Genomic DNA, 14,023 nt, shown 5'->3' with positions numbered 1-14,023 from the left:
AAAGCAAATGAGCAGAAGATCAAAAACATCTTTAAAGCCTCAGGCATATGACAATCCAAACAGAAACATATTAGTTGCAGCCCTGTACAGTTTGCCTTTCAAAGCAGCGGTTTGTGGGTTTGGGTTTTGAATATTCAAAATAAATTTCTGGAGCTTTTGATATAGAGAAGAGAACTTGTATTCAGCAAGAGGCAAAGCAGTGCCTTCATGGTCAGCTTGTTAGGGAGTGTGGTGAGATGGGGCTGAGCCCAGGAAGGGAGCTGGGATGACCTGAGTGCTGGCGGGGCCCTGCTCTCACTCTCCAACCTGAGCATGGCAGGCAGAGCCAGGGGTGGCGGCAGGGCCTTTCAGCAGCCCTGTGTGCCTCAAGGAGACAGACGGGAATAGGGGTCCTGCCAGGAGACAGCTGGGACCAGAGGCAAGGCACTGACATGGGTCCTCATCCTACTGGGACTGTGTCTAGGCATGAGCTGCTGACATGCTAAAGCTGACTTGGGGCTCCTGGGTCCTGAGGAGGGGGGACTGGTGGCGGTGAGGGCAGGGCAAGGCTGCCTGTGCCTCCTGCGGCCTGCCACACATACTGTCCTTACTCACATAAATCAATCTCTAATAAATAAGAAAATTACCTGAGTGGCAGGTCCAGAGCACAGACTGTTTGGTGGCAGAGGGTGGACAGCAGCACACTGGCTGTGAATACACTCATCATTTTTGTCAAAAAAAAAAAAAAAAAAAAAAAAAAAAAAGCGCCAGAAGATAAATGGAACATGTAAAGACTTTATTAGTGTTTCTGATAACACAATTTCAGAAAATTCTTTAGGTATCAAAGGAGAAAAGGCAGAGTCCTTGACATAGTTAACCATTTGTAGTTGTGGTGGATAGACCGTAGCTGGTCAGCTGCCCACCAAAGCTGCTTTATTACTCCCATCCTCAGCTGGACAGGAGAGAGAAAATATAACAAAAAGCTTGTGGGTCAAGATAAGGACAAGGAGATCACTCAGCAATTACTGTCACAGGCAAAAAAAGTCTTGACTTGGAGAAATTAATTTAGTTTATTACCAATCAAGTCAGAGTAGGGTAATAAGAAATAAAACCAAATCTTAAAACACCTTACTCCCACTCCTCCCTTCTTTCAGGGCTTAACTTTACTCCCATTTTCTCTGACTCCTCCCCTGCAGTGGCACAGAGGGACAGGAATGGGGATTGTGGCCAGTTCATGTTGCTCTTCCACTCCTTTCGCCTCAGGGGAGGACTCCCCACACTCCTCCTCTGCTCCAGCATGGGGTCCCTCCCACAGGTGACAATCCTCCATGAACTTCTCCAATGAGAGTCCTTCCCACAGGCTGTAGTTCTTTGTGAACTGCTTCAGCATGGGTCACTTCCATGGGGTGCTGTCCTTCAGGAACAGACTGCTCCACGGTGGGTCTCCCCTGGGTCCACAGGTCCTGCCAGGAACCTGCTTCATCCTGAGCTTCCCCCAGGGTCACAGCCTTCTTCAGGCACTTCCATGTGCTCTGATGTGGGGTCCTCCACAGGCTGCAGGTGGATATCTGTTCCACTGCTCACCTCCATGGGCTGCAAGGGCACAGCCTGCCTCACCGTGGGCTTCACCGCAGGCTGCAGTGCCTGGAGCACCTCCTGCATCTCCTTTTCACTGGCCTTGGTGTCTGCAGAGTTTTCACACATTCCTAATCCTCTCTCTGGCTGAAGTTGCTATTGCACAGGGCTTTTTCCGCCCCCTTCTTAAATACATTATGCCAGAGGCTCTACCACCACTGCTGATGGGCTCAGCCTTGTCCAGTAGTGGGGCCACCTTGAGCTGGCTGGCATTGGCTCAATCAAACATGGGGGAAGCTCCTGGATCTTCTCACAGGAGCCACCCCTGTATGCCCTTTACTACCAGAACCTTGCTGCACCCACACAATATAGTATTATATAGAAGAAAAATTGACCTGCATCATCATGATAAATCTTGCAATCTGAAGTAGATAATCAAAGAGGTTTTTTTTCATATAAACAGGAGACACCCCATGAACCAAAGATATGAATTGGCAAAATGCTGCACAGGTAGTGAGGAGTGAGGAAAAAAGTGTGAGAAATAGCCCTGCTGATACCAAAGTGAAAGGAGGAGGATGAGGAGGAGCAGGGGCAGGAGGAGAAGGAGGTGCCTCAGGTGCCCTAGCAGAGATTCCACTGCAGCCCATGGGGAGCTCACACTGGAGCAGGTTTATCATGAAGGGCTGCAGTCCATGGGAAAGACCTATGCTGGAGCAGGGAAAAAGTGTGAGGAAGAAGCAGCAGAGAGGAGCTGTCACGGACTGACCGCAACACCTCATTCCCAACCACCTCTGCCACTTGCTGATGGGGAGGCAGAGGAGTTAGGAATGAAAGAGTGAAGCTGAGCCTGGGAAGAAAGTGTTCTTAATTTTGTTTTTGTTTCTCACCATCCTATTCTAATTTTAATCAACAATAAATTAAATTACCTGTCCCTAAGTCAAGCCCGTTTTGCTAGTGATGGTAATTGGTAAGTGATCTTACTGTATTTATTTTTACCCACGTGCTTTCCGATCTTATTTTCTTCCCTCATCTTTCCTGTTGAGGAAGGGAATGAAAGCAACGGGGTGGGCATCTGGGAGCTGGCTAAGGTCAACCCACCACAATGTTATATATAAATCTGGAGGAAATAATAAAATATCCTAATCCTAGTTCAGGTATGATTCAAACATGATCTACTTTTACCAATTATTTCTGGTTTTCCACCAAAAGGACAGCCCAGCTGATCCTTGATGTATTACCTCTGCTTCTTCCTGTACCAGCATTGGTATTCACATAGCTCTCTGAAGACACCATGGGACTGATCAGCCTGACAACTGATCTCACAAAAAGAGAGCAGGTTTCAACCACAGCAACTTACTGACCCACTTCCATATGTAGATTCATGACATTTGTGCATGAATCATTTTACCTAGAGTAAAATCCTTAAAAAATCCAAAGCACAATTAAATTCACATTATCCACAGATAGACTGTACAGCCTGCTGTGTGAGGAAAAAGCTTACCTTCTGTTTATAAGCTGTTTGATATATAGGATTTGGATATACATTATATCTCTCAATAACTTTCTACAGACATACATAAAATGTTAATTACTGTAGGTAAGCAATAGAAGGTGGTGCTGTACAGCAACCAAAAATAATTTTATAGGAAAAACAGTCACTTCTGCTAAATGTTATAGTATATATACTAACATGTATAGTTGATTTTAAAGGCAACTCCACTTCCATTAACTCTGGAATTTATTGTTTTTGGAAAGGCAGACAGAGTGAAAGTAGTCATCTGCAAAGTTAATACATTTTATTTTATATAAAAATCTGTTTCAATTCTACATGCAGATCTTCTCTGTGTCCATTTTTTTAGCTAAAACTGAACACTAACATGATATTCAGAGGAAATAGTATGAAGACTTGGATAAATCACATGCTACAGTATGCTATCATAGAAAATTGTACAGTTCCAAAATGCTGGAGGAAAGGTTCAGATCCATATGAAGGAGAAAGCTCTAAATATATAGATATATAAATATACATATAAATATATAAAATACTGTAAATCAATTGAAAGCTCTAAAATACTTGAGAGTTATTGTAGCTAAAATAGGTAACAAGGCTGAAATCACCTTTCGTAATGAATAGTCCAATTGTATTTCCCTCCGTTATATGTTGTCATAAATAGTGTTGTTTATTAATTTTATTGGTAGAATAGCATCAAGTTTGGAGCTGCATTGTACAACTACATTTAAATAATTACCTTCTGATTCAAATTCTTAGTCTTGATATAGTTTCTGTAATGCCACCAATTTCAAGGACAGGAGACTTTTACAGAGAAAACTGCATCATGCTGGGAACTATTTATATTTAAATACAGCATAAATTTAAGCATCTAGAAACAATCCTTTGAGATGATTGTCCTAAAAACACCCTTACTGTAAAGGGAACCAAAGGATCCTGGTCTATAAGCACTTCGCCGTGAACTCACACAATATGCTTTTGGAAAAGATCTCCCCTGATTCTTCAGTTTCTGGATGGAAAAGGTATGAAAAGTTTTGTCCAGGTAGGTATGAATACAGCTATAAAATACGTCGAGTTCTGCAATCTTAAGCAAGACATGACAAACATAGTCCTTGTCCCATCTCCAAATTCTGGCAAGGATTCCTCAGAGCCTCCTGATGCCACAAAAAAACCCCTCTGGCTCTATATTTTGTGTTTTCTGTGCTGATCCAACTCCTGATTTTCTGACCAGTAATGCTGTCATAGGCATGTGCTGTTACTAGCAATAAGAAACTGTCAGGTGAAATGTGCATAAATTCTAATAGAATTTATTTTCCTGCAGGACAGTTACTTGCTGCTATGCTTGATTTCTGCTAGCTCAGTGGTTTTTAGGAGTTGCAGCAGGCTCTCAACAGTCTGTCTGACCCCTGGATTGTTTCCATGGTTGTTTACTTGCTATGTATCTCAGAAGTCTCTCCCCTCTCTGTACTATCCTGCTGCTTCTGCCTGTCATCTGCCTTTGCCCTTTGTGCCTTCTGTAACCTGGAAGTTATTTTCCCTCTGATAAGTTCAGTTCCACCCAGGTGAAAAGAAAACCTCCATTCATAGGATTCTCCATGATCAAGTCAACATTAGTTTTTAAAAGGAATATAATAAATAAATAAATGAATTCCATAGTGCATGACATAATGTGTCAACTGATGCTTTTTTACAACAGCCAAATAGTTAGAAAAAGGTAGCCTTATTAGTAACATCCTTTTTTTGGTGAATTTCAGGAAAAAAGCACATTTCAATGCAGATAGTAATTTCAATTGCAATAAATGACAGAAAATTCCAACTAAAATTTCCTTAGAACAGTTATTCTTAAAGAGAAAGGCATTCTAATTAAAATATCGGTACTTACTCCTTATATACTACACCCTGTGTTCCCTCCCTTTGTCTGTTAATTTTACTTTTTATTGAAATATCACAGATACTAGTGGTACTTATGTTCATCACAGAAGACAATATTTCTTAGGATGAAGGGGCAGAGGTAGGTGCATAATGAAACCTATAAAGATTAACATATACGTGGCCAGCTTGCAAATAAATTAAATTTCGGAAGTTTCCCACTTGTTATTCTACTGAAATGAGTCAAAGTAATCACTAGCAATACCTGAAATAATATGTATTAATAACAATGATGACAAAAAGGCAATTAGAAGCTTTTGGCTACAAAGCAACCAGAATATTTTAAAGGCATTATGAAGAAAAGATTAAAGTATACTTAGATTCTTTCAAGTCAATAAAACCTTGTCCAAAACTTCTCATATTATGTTGTATAATCTTTACTCAACACTGCCTAGACCTTTACTGGCTGAAACAATATGCTTTGTTTAAAAATAAATAAATAAAACAAGTACCGAATACTACACAAGCCACTTTTTATGGTTCACAAATAGTAGTTTGTAAGCAGATTACTGCTCACATATTCAAGCAACTTCCAACTTATTAAATACAGTGTTATGATAATAGAAACGAGAATGTAATAATACATATCACCAGTATAAATGGTAAATTCAACTCATTAGCAACAATTTTTAATATTTGGTTAATATTAGCTTTGCTTAATATTTGCTTGGATGCAGTATCAAGTTTCCTTATCTTGGTAAGAAGAGACATCATATTTCCCTAAAATCAAGTGTGGAATTTTCCAAGAATCCTGGTCTAACATTAAAAGAACTTGCAATATGTTTATATAAAGAAGCATGATCTATAATGAAGTGAGAAAAGTCAGATTTTCGTGTTAACTATTTGGTAGATATATTAGTTTGATTAGTCATGAGATTGGCTGATAAAGAGTGAGTAACAGGTAACATAACTGTTCTTTTTCTTGTTTCCTTTCTATTGCTCAGTAAATCCTTTGTTGGATTACTTAGCTGCATAATTGGTATTAGCCACAGAATTTTCAGATTTACTAATCCATAAATATCAGGCTACTAATAATTTTACATAGAACTCCGTTCACACAATACATAGAAATGAAAATGTCAGCACAGTTTGTGCATGTGTCCACAGGTACGCAGGCACGTGTGCATAAACAGAGTATTCTCTGAATATGAAACAGAATTCTATTATGATCTCATATTTTTAAATAAGGAATGATATTGCTCATATTGAGGACAAGAGAATACAATTTCAAGACCTCAGGGTCTCCATTAAAGAAAACTACACCTGTATAATCATTTTTGGCATGATGAACCATTTTTTAAACTTTTCTGAAAAACTGAAATATAACAATGCTAAATTGCCCATAAATTGAGAGGCTTTAATATTGTGTGCTTATATTTTTTTATTCTTCTTTGGCCCTGACAGACTAATCTCCTGATAATATTTTAATAGATAGATTTCCAAGCCAAATCTTAGCAAAAAGTCGAAGTCTACATTGTAATTCAGACACATTATATTATAACCCCCTGGAGCCTTTAATTAGCTATTTATTTTCCCTGGCTATCTCTGTTCTACATTAGTTTACATTTCCATTATTTCAGGAAAAAACGGAGTTAGTGCAGGTACAGTTTTCATATTATACTAATTGTAAAGACAACCTCTTAAGGTTCAAACACAGCACATTAAATAACCTTGAAGCAGCAGTGAAGAAACCAAAGAACTGAAAATGAAGTCTGAGAGATCTACACTAGTTTTATTCATTTCCTCACCATTTATTTTATTTACAGTGTTTGGTTGCTGAACTCTTAAGTCTAAGAACTGATATTTATACAATGAAAAGGGTAAATTATTAACTCTGTAACTCATATATGTGGAACAACAGGCACAGGTAGGACATCCAGTGACTCCTAGACATACAGAAAAAGCTGTTACCCAGTGCATTTTCCTTGTGGTTCAGAACAAGCTTGCTGTTGTGTTAGCAAATATAAGGCAAGAGCTGTTATGGTGGTTTGGCTGTTTTTATCTTCTGTAGAGATTAAAGTTGTCAAATTGGCCCCTGCTTTGATCATTCAGTCATTTATTTCTTACATCTTCACAGAATGCAGCTACTGCTGATGTCCTGGGCCTTTCCTGCTTAATTACTAGAGGATTTTTTTAATCAGTCTTCTCTACTATGGTCTTAAGTTATTATATGTTATTTAAGGAGAACAGTAGTTTCATTGGATCTTTATATATTTTATTTTCTGTTTATATTTTACTTTTATACCAACACAACCTCAAGTGCAGGGAATTGATTTTAACACAACTTCTATTGTCTCCTATTGTCCCATAAGACAGGCTTCTGTGGTCACAAATTATCATTAATTCATTACTTTGGAGAAAAAAATAGTAGAGACACAACATCTAGGACTCACTGCAAACACAGGCAGTATCAATGTTTAACACAACCTTTGAATGAATTACTGTATTTCCTAAGTGCTGAATCCAACAGATCCACTCTGTGAAAGGATATACAGCTAAAAAGGTGGTAATGTTTTAAAGCCTAATTCCTTGCATTTATCCTTGGACTTATTGTTCTTGTGTTCTGTATTAAACCTGGGAAATCCTGGAGTATTTGTGAAACATAGTCAACTTCCTGGGGAAGCAAACTTTCAAGGAAAACATCTTCTAAAATGAGCTTTATGGAGTTTACTTGTTCTGTTGTTCTCACCTGGAGAAATTTAGATACCTGAGAGACATTTAGAAATGTAAACTTCATATAAGTAACTTCATACCTCCATACCTGCATAACTTCAAACCCAATTTTACTCCCCCATCTAGTACCTTATCTATGTAACTATTTAGTTTCCTTACCCTGAGTACTTTATAATTCTTGCCATATTTTTGTCATGATGAAAACGATGGTTTTGTACTATAATTTCACAGCACGTTTTTCTTGAACATGTTTTCATTTTCTTATAACCCACCCGGTTTCTTGCCCTTTTGCACTTGTATTTGAATGTCACAGTGAGCTCCTGGAAAAATAAATAAGCATTACCTTTAGAAGTAAAAATTTTCAACACTACTCAAGAAATTATGGTTTCTATACTATTATAGACTTGTCATGAAAGATTGCTTTTTAATCTCTTTTGCTTTTTAATCTCACCCCATTCTGAGGGTTCATAGAACAGCTAGTAGAGAAGCAGCTGAATACAATAAACTTAATTAAATGCACTGACTTCTCCATTGCCTTATGTAACATTTCTTCTAGGTGTTTAGAGAGGGCAAGACAACTATTACATGTGTCTACTCTCTTGACTGATCCTGTTCTTTTCCTTCTTGCTGGATTATCTGAAAATACATATTACATTTTTTCTTCAACTCATTTCCCTGGGCCTCTATTTTTCACCCAAATCCAATAGCTATTGGTCCAGTAGTAAAGGTGGGAAAAAAGAGTGTGGGAGACATCAACATTTTTTTTGTAGGGATCAAGATATTCTAGTAAGGATTCTAAACATAATCCCTAGCATTTCTTAAGTACTGGCAAGTGATAATGGAAACAAGGACCCTTGATACCTTTACACCAGTAGGGAGCTGGCAATATTCTGTAGCATGGAGTAGACATTACAGAAATAGGGAAGCTAAATAGGAAAAACTAATTGTGAGTATAAAAGAATACATACAACTTACTTGATATGCAAAAGAAAACCAAAAAGCCTAGCAGAAGAACAAGTAAATGGAGTGGTAACTGAATATGTAGGCTGTAAATGAGGGCACATCAATTCTGAGGTCATAGCAGTGACTCTGGTGGTATAAAACTGACTTAGATATATTGCAAAGCCTACTTTAAATTTCAGTACCAATTTAGCTATGACAGCAAGAAGCGCAGCACAGGCTGCAAAACCCAGCCAAGCTGCAGGTTACATGAATCTATGCTCTGCTTTCAAGACCAGAATCCCACTAGCATGTGACCTAGCTATTATAGATCAAGTTGGATACCTCTATGCAGTTGCATTTGTGCCTGCCCTATATGCATGATCTGAGTTTTTTAATTTTTTTAATATTTTTTTTTTAATGAGAGTGATGATAGGTAGAGAGTCTGTTGAGGTTGTGGGAGGCAAATCTAGATAGATGGTCATACGTGAGACAGAGCAATCAGTGTGGCATGGCAGAGGCTGCTCTCTTTTATCAAACAGCACATAAAAGAAGATACATCCCTACGATCTGACACAAACCTTTTGCTCAGAATAGACTGTGCATATAATCAGAATGACTTGATTTCCTCTAGTCTCTTTAAACCTTTTTTTATTCTCCATGCTATTTTTTCATTGTCCTTTTGTGACTGGGTATGAAGTATTCACTTCTTGATAATTAGTGCTGGTTTTTCTTTATCTCTCTCTATATTCAATGAAGAAGTTTGAATTGGTTACTCAAATGCCCAGTGCTGACTGTGCAGGAGTTGGGACCTCACAGAGAAAAATGAGGCTGTTTACTTCTTGCTGCATTACTGTTCAGTCTTTCTACAGACCTATGGCTCAGTGTAATAGTGAGATACACTGTTTACCTTCCATAGATGGTTTATTTTTGGGCCTACAATCATTTAATTAAATATTTTAGATATTTCAATAGATATTAGAAGATGATCCAGGAGACTATAAAAAACACTAAAATAGTTGACTCAAAGCACTGTGCTTGTAACTATACATTCAGGATGTAAAATATCTGATTCTGAGTCCTGAAAATGCAATTGAAAATGTCCTGAGCATTGAGGCTTGATATTAAAAGCCCTTTTGTATGATGTGTTGAAGACAAATTTGAGAAAGATAAAACTATACCTGCCCAGATATGATAATAAAATGAAATAAATAAAAGTAGGAAAAGCAAAGCTAAGCAACTTAACATTAACCATACCCATGGGAATGGAAGGAATTACTTGTTCTGTGCTATGTATGTAAGACAAAATTAATGAAGTAACGTAATGAGTAGCAATTATCTTAGTTACCCAACCTGGAACATCTCCATCAGTAGGAGTCTCTGTTGGTGTTAAGTTGTTAAGCCATTTTGTTCCTCTATTTTTTCCAATTCATTAGCCATTATTCTTAAGCAACTTTTCAGCAGTCATCCATCTGTACTATTATCCATTGGTTCCATCTCTTCAGGTTGTTGTTTTTCAAAGAATTGTCCTGTGAACCAAACTAAAGGAGATCTACTAAGGCTGTTGAATTAGTATATTTTTGGAGCATTTTCCCAAAGATTTAGTTGATAAAACCATGTCTCCGTTTACACAAAGTTACATTAATCTGTTACCAAAGATACTAGTGATTATATTTTTATTTAAAAAAAATATTCAGATGTTTTTACATTTTGGACAGGTCCAAGGAAGATTTTGTAGAGTTCAGCTCTTGTTTATTTTCCCTGGGTCTCTGCTCACTCTACAGCCAACACAGTCTGATGTTTTCATGTGGCATTTTGGTGCTCTCTAGAGATGTTGAGTATATTCCTTTAAGTTAATATTACACTGTTTGGTCACAAATTCTAGCACTGTGGGCATATTTGCAAAAGGATCAGTCCCCTCCTCACACGAGGCCTCTACACACCTACCACCTCAGGAGTACTTGCAGAATGTAAAGAGTTAATTAATATGAAGTGCTCTGGGATGTGATGGTACCTCTCTTCTCGAAGCCGGCTAGGACTGAGCTTTCATTTCTGAAAGGCAGGCCGAGACACTGACAGGCACTAACAGATGTACGAAGGGAGGAGAACTGCGCTTTTACAGGCACTGCGTGCACACAAACAGCACTTGCATAAAACAGGAGCAATACAAATGGTCTGATCCTGTTCTTACTCGCAGGCTAATCAGGCTCAATGTTAGCAGATGTCATGCTGACATCCATCTCCATAGGAAACACTGGAATCTTTCACACAGACACTACACTTCTAAGCCTCCAGAAGAATAAACAACCACAAGTACACGGAAGAAGCTCACAGAAATGCTTGTTCCTAATATATCCCCTTCCCAAATAAATAAAAAAATTCTGTGCCAACTGGCCTCTCAGTGCACCTTCAAGATAGATATCACACAAGCATGCCAAGGACACAGTGCCACCTGGACTAATGCACCCAGTATTTTGAGGGGCAAGAACCCAATCAGACCAATGGATGCAATGGACTAAGTCCTGTGGTCTTGCTTGGGCCAATGAACCCAGTACATAAAGAGACAAAATTTACACCTTCAGTACACCAGGAAGGTGATTCTGCCCAAGCAGTGACACTCGGCACGTAAAAGGAGCGCTTAGCATTGCTGACAAAAACACAAGGCTGCTCTGTAACATGCAGGCACCATTATCTTCATTCTCCACTGAATTTCACAGCTGTAAGGACAGAACCTCACCACTCAGGAACTTAAATTATGGGTTTTATTTACTAAATGGGATCAGTATAGTGAGGAGTTAGCAATTCTTCTTCTGCTCCCCCTCACCACTCCTCCCTGTCCTCCTTTAAGACTTCTACTTATCACTGATGCAGGGAAACAGGACACTAACTTGTGCTGGACAAGGTGTTCAGTCCTGTCTATAAGCCTGGCATTTACACATAGTGGTTCTACCTTGAGCTCAGCCTTCTACATGGTGTTGGATGTCCACAGACATGCTCCCCTGTAAGGGGCTATTCTTCTCACTTGTTATTACTTCCCAGTTTAGATGATTTATAAAAGCTGCCAATGGTCTTACTGATCATATCAAGCCAGTTTAAACCTCTTTTCCATTTTCTCTGTATCTAAAGCTAATTAGCAATTGTTACCTGGATCACCATCACCTTCTGGGCTCCAACTCCAAATATGTGAGGGTATAAAACCGTTCTGAGTTCATCTGAGCTTCTTTATTGTTTTTCTGTGCATATCTAAATCCTTAGAGCAGGACAGACTACCTCTGTAGCCCAGAGCTTTTGATGAGCCTTCTGTCCAAAAGTTATCTGCTCATGGTTTGCTTCACCAAAACATACCAAAATGCTTAGTTAGAACTGGCCAGATGTAGTCAAGACCTCATTAATCTGAGCAATACTTTAGGGTATGCTTTGTGCCGTAATGAATAGCTGACTGAATTCATTGCCATCTGTAGTAAAATGCCTAGGTTCATGCATGAGAGGAGAGCAGTAGATGTCATTTACCTCAAGTTTGTAGTAAGGCTTTAGACACCACCTCTCACAATGCTTTTGTATCCATATTGGGATGTTGTGATCTGGATAGATGAACACCTAGATGAACTGGGATGGATGGCTGCTTTCAAAGTAGTTGTTAATGGGTGATACTGTACCCACAGAAGACTAGTAAGTGCAGTACCGCAAGAGTCCGTCCTGGGACTTGATCTGCCTAACAGCTTCAGGTAATGGAGCACACTCTCACCAAACTTGCAAATGTTGCCAGATTGAGAGGAGCATCTGACATGATTGAAGGCAGGGCTGCTATCCAGAAGGATCTAGGTGGCTGTAGGAAAGGGCTGACAGGAGCCTCATGGAATTCAATGCCACATGCATGTTTGTATCCCTGGAAGGGGAAACCCCTGGCAGCCCAGATTAGTCTGGGAACTAACAGGCTGGGAAGCAGCTTTACAGAAAAAGCCTTGGGTGTCTGGATCAGCAGCAAGTTGAGCATGATCCAGCAGCCTTCCCTGGCAGCAAAGGTGGCCAGAAGTGTTCTGGGGTGTTATTAACATGGGCACAACTGGCAGAGCAGGAGAAGGGATTATCCCTTCTTTAGTCAGCACTGGTTTGACTACACCTAGATACAGTGTGCAGTTTTGGATCCCTGGTAAGAGAACGACATTGATGAAATGAAACAAGGTCCAGGGAGGACCACTGAGCCAACTGGGGGATCAGTGCTTGCCCTGTGAGAAGCGGCTGAGGGACCAGTGTTTCTTCAGCCTGAAGAAGAAATAGCTACTGTAGAGACTTAATGGCTGCCTACCTGTACCTTTGAGTAGGTCACTGAGAAGATGGAACCAGTGGTGTATAAAGGTAGAGACAACAGCCATAAACTGAACCAAGGAGGTTCAGTCTGCATATAAGGAGAAACTTTTTTGGCATGAGAGAAAGACCAGAGAATCTGTACAGGCTCCATCTTTGGAGGCTTTCAAGACTCAACTGGACAAAGTCCTGGTCTGATCCTATACCTGACCTTGCTTAGAGCAAGATATGGGCTAGAGACTTCCAGAGCCCTCTTCCTGGCTTAGATATTCTAACTTTGTGGCATTTTTTCCCAAAGAAGCAGTGGTTTATTTAAAAAAAATATTAATAATTACGTCACAAGGTTCTATAGTGGAGGTCTTTTTTCTTGCAATGATATTAATTCAAGACTGTAAATAGTTTCTCTTTTTTTTTTTTTTATGTTAGTGGGATAGCATGTTCTTACAAGCAGAATATGATTTTTTTTTTTTCCTGGCTGTGTGCAAACTAGGGAGTTTTCTATTAATATAAATTGTAAACTTATATAAAATAACAGTGAGAAATTAAAAAACAATGCTGCCACAGGACAGCACATCCATCAGTAACTGTAGTAAGAATGTTTGCATAATGCATAAATGACACAAATACTTCTTATAATTAATTTAGCCTCTTTTCTCCATCTTGGTATGATAAGGGCAGAACTGATGAAATGCAAACAGACATGCTCTGAGAAAAAAACACAAAAAAGTGAAGTTTCACATGCAAGGACTGGATTTCAGCACTTCTGTCAGCATACAGCTGAAGCAGAAATTGAGAGACCTGAATAGTATACCTGTTTTACCACCACAGACAACTGTGTCCTAGTTGCAATGAAGGACAGCATCCGCTTGCAGGGAGGGATGCTACACTTTTTATTATTAATTGTGAATGAGAATGATTTAAGGGCTCAGAAACCAGTTTCACTGGAGGCTACTATGTGTCACACGTCATAACCTGTTACAGTGCTATCCTGTTGTGGACCAGTCTCTCAAGACTGCGGGACCTTCACTAAGTCAGAGAAGAAACTTACCAATGCCAGACTTCCAGCCACTTTCCAAGTAATAAAGCAGTATTCTGCATTAGAAAACTTATTTA

This window comes from Falco peregrinus, chromosome 4, assembly GCF_023634155.1.
Source record: "Falco peregrinus isolate bFalPer1 chromosome 4, bFalPer1.pri, whole genome shotgun sequence".
Classification (NCBI taxonomy): domain Eukaryota; kingdom Metazoa; phylum Chordata; class Aves; order Falconiformes; family Falconidae; genus Falco; species Falco peregrinus.
Note: the sequence above shows the minus strand (reverse complement) of the source record.